Source organism: Plasmodium cynomolgi, chromosome 12 (assembly GCF_000321355.1).
Source record: "Plasmodium cynomolgi strain B DNA, chromosome 12, whole genome shotgun sequence".
Classification (NCBI taxonomy): Eukaryota; Apicomplexa; class Aconoidasida; order Haemosporida; family Plasmodiidae; genus Plasmodium; species Plasmodium cynomolgi.
The window spans coordinates 2,481,941-2,485,467 of NC_020405.1; positions in this window are offsets into that span (position 1 = coordinate 2,481,941).

Consider the following 3,527-nt stretch of genomic DNA (forward strand, 5'->3'; position numbering starts at 1 on the left):
ATTAAAAATAGGTAGACAAAAAATAGACTAACTAAAAAATTAGTAACAAAAAATTAGACAACCAAAAATTACCAACAAAGAAAATAGGACAATAAAAAAGGACATAAATAAAAAGGCAAAAAAAAATGGCATAAAAAAATGGCATAAAAAAATGGCATAAAAAAATGGCATAAAAAAAAGGCGTGAACAAAAGGGCAACATATTGGGTCTGTCAAAATTGTTGATTGTCTACACTCAAAGGGGATAATTGTGTTTATTGAAATTCCGATGGAAAATGTATTTCTCCTGTTCAGTTTGCACAAATTTTGTTCAGCCCAGGGGTATTTCCGCTTTTTCGTTTTTGCTTCTTCATTCCTTCTGCGTCACTGTTCGTTCTATTGGAGGCTCTCAAAATTGTTCGCATTCTATTCTTGTTTGATTTTCTCATTTGTTGGCACTTCACCGAGAATACGACAATTGGGTAGCGCGACAGTGTAACCATGCGTGGTACAACCGGGGTGGTGGTGTAACCCTCCGAGTCTCCAACCATGGCAGTCGATGAATAAAAATTATATTTATGTTGTATCCTTACGAACACTCGTATGCCGCATGCGCAAGTGTATTGGTATTCCCCTCGTTTGCTTGCCCCGAAAGGATATAGGAGTGCACAAGAGCGTACGCAGTGACAAACCTTTTCGTCCTAGGGCCTTCTGCGCTGCGCATGGGCAAGGCACACATGGCCTTGCATCCCCCTGAGGAGTGCACTCACGGCATGGAAATATACCCCTCTATATATGTGCACATTTATGTAGTACTTTTTTTTTTAGTCCCCCTCTGAAAATTATGCATAAGGGGTGCCGTACCATATGGTGTTTCCAAATTTTCCTCCGTTTTAACGAACACAAATGTGTAATTGTGCCTCCAAAGCAAAGCGCTTCTTTTTATTTATTTTATTTTATTTATTTTATTTTTTTTTTTTTTTGTTTTTTAAACATCCATGTTTAGCATGCATGTTTATTTTCCTTTGTTTGATAATATTTATCTTCATATTTTTCCCCCTGCTTATTTGTTTTTTCTTTTTTTTCTCGTTCAACCACTCAGATCCCTGCTTTTATCATTCGGGAGGAACCCCATCGGGTGGAGTTCCCCCCGTTTATTTTCCTCGTGCACCCAAAGAAGGTAAAGAAAAAAAAAATATATATATATATATATTTTACCATTCTTATGCGGATCAATCATTAATCATACCATTTGCACAAAAAGGATATTATCCAAAAGGGAATGCAAAGGCCATGTGCGGAGTGTTCCTCTGTAAAAATCTCTTTTCCGCAGCATGTAGTATAAAAAGAAAAAAGAAAGCGGATAATGCAGTACCCCCTTAGCGTACACGAACGAACCAACTGACATGGAGGTCCTAACTTTATATCCATGAGTGACACTCCTTTTTACAACCAGTGAATATCACAGTTTCAAAGGGTCCGCTTTGGTGCAGTAAGGTTGGCATACATTGAGGCTTTTGCTTTGCTTTGCTTTGCTTTTTTGTATCTTTTGTTGGCCTCATTTGGGGGGTTCCCTTTTTTGGCTTCCCTTTTTTGGCTTCCCTTTTTTAGCCGTTTTTACCGCTTCTCCTTTTTTTGCATTCCCTCCCCCCTCCTCTCCTGTGTGCCTGTTCCCCAAAGGCGTAAAATCGCCTGTCGGTTCTTTAAAAATTGGAAAGCAGCTTTAAAACGTTTTTCACCTGTCACAGTTTTTGCCACTATAGCTTTTTGGCTTGGGGCTTTTTCACCTTTTCGCATTTTCACCTTTTCGCCTTTTCGCATTTTCACCTTTTCGCCTTTTCACCTTTTCACCTTTTCGCCTTTTCACCATTTCACCATTTCACCATTTCACCATTTCACCTTTTCCTTTTTTTATTGTTGACCCCTTCTTTAAGAAGCGGCTATATAATAATGCGCATCAAATGTGCACACAAAAATACGAATCGACTTGAAAAGAAAAATAAAAAATAAAAAAAAATGCACTCTGAAAATGGTAATGCTACGTGCAGATAAAACAGGAGGAACTAGGCTTCCTCCGGGTGGTCAAAAAGTTGAGGCATGCTTAAAATGGGCAGCAAAGGGCAGTAAGGGGCAGCAAGGGGCAGCCAAAATTAATAAGCAAAAAATAAGGGAAATTAAAACGCCAACGGGAAAATAACACCACGATTTAAAAAAAAAAAAAAAAACCAAACCCACCCAAACAGCCAATTACAAAAAAAAACAAGTTAAGAAGGAGAAAAAATTAATAACTATTCAGAAAAATTATCGCAAAGTGATTTCCCATTTGCGCATGCGCTCCTCTGCCCATTTGCGCATGCTCTCCCCTGCCCATTTGCGCATGCTCTCCTCTGCCCATTCGCACACATGCCTGAAAATGGTGAATCTTCAAAAGGGCCTCAACTGAACTTGATTTTCCCCAGCACGGAGTCGATTTCGCTTTCGGACGTTCGGTCCGTTAGGCCTTCGATCTGGCGCGCGAAAGGGGAGAAGAGAAGATGGGCGCACAAAAGGGGCAAAAAAAAATGAGCAAAAAATAAAGGCACAAATAAAGGCACAAATAAACGCACAAATAAACGCACAAACAAACGCACAAATAAACGCACAAATAAACGCACAAACAAACGCACAAATAAACGCACAAATGATTAAATTCCCCGTGCGCAGAATGCCCTTTGGGCTCACCTTCTTTATTTTATCCGCGGGAATGTGAAACTTGCTGCCGTTCTGCTTGATTGGGCATATGCTGAAGCGGGCGGGGGGAAGAGTTACACGCAATGTGAGCTGCGCTCAGAGAGGTCCCCATCGAGGACAGCACTCGCATGTGCTTGTACATATATAGGCACATATTTGAGGAGAGGATGGGCGCATGACCCCTTCGAGCGCATTACTTGTCCAGAACGACCAAGGCCACCCTGGCCGTGCACTTCATCTCCGCACTTCCCCCTGCGGTACACTAAAATGGGGAAATGTGTTAAATTCGCGTGAATGGCTCAGTTGGAGGAAGAAGCGGACCAACAAGAAGAAAAGGACGAAGAGGAAGGAGACGAAGGAGACGACGTAGACGAAGACGAAGAAAAGGAAAAAAAGAAAAATGCTCTCCGATAGAGCACACGCATCCGTGAACATAAAGACATTCACTCCCATGGGCGAAGCTATGGAGCGCCGCGAAAGCCAACCTCCACAAGGGCCTCTATGAGCTTGTTAATTTCCTTAAACTTGGAAATGTTATCCTCAAACTTTATTATCACCGCGATCAGGCACTTGAGGCATATCAGATTGTACGTTTTTTGCTTTCTGCGATGGGAAGGGGTACACACAGTTGGTTTGGAGTGAGTCATATGTACGCAATGCGCCAAGTGCGCCTAATTAGTTGAGCGGCTGAGGGGGTCACGCGTGCCTAATTAGTTAAGCGGCCGAGTGGGTCACGCGTGCCTAATTAGTTGAGCGGCCGAGAGGGTCACGCGTGCCTAATTAGTTCTTCGGCCGAGTGGGTCACCCCTGCGAAGGGTT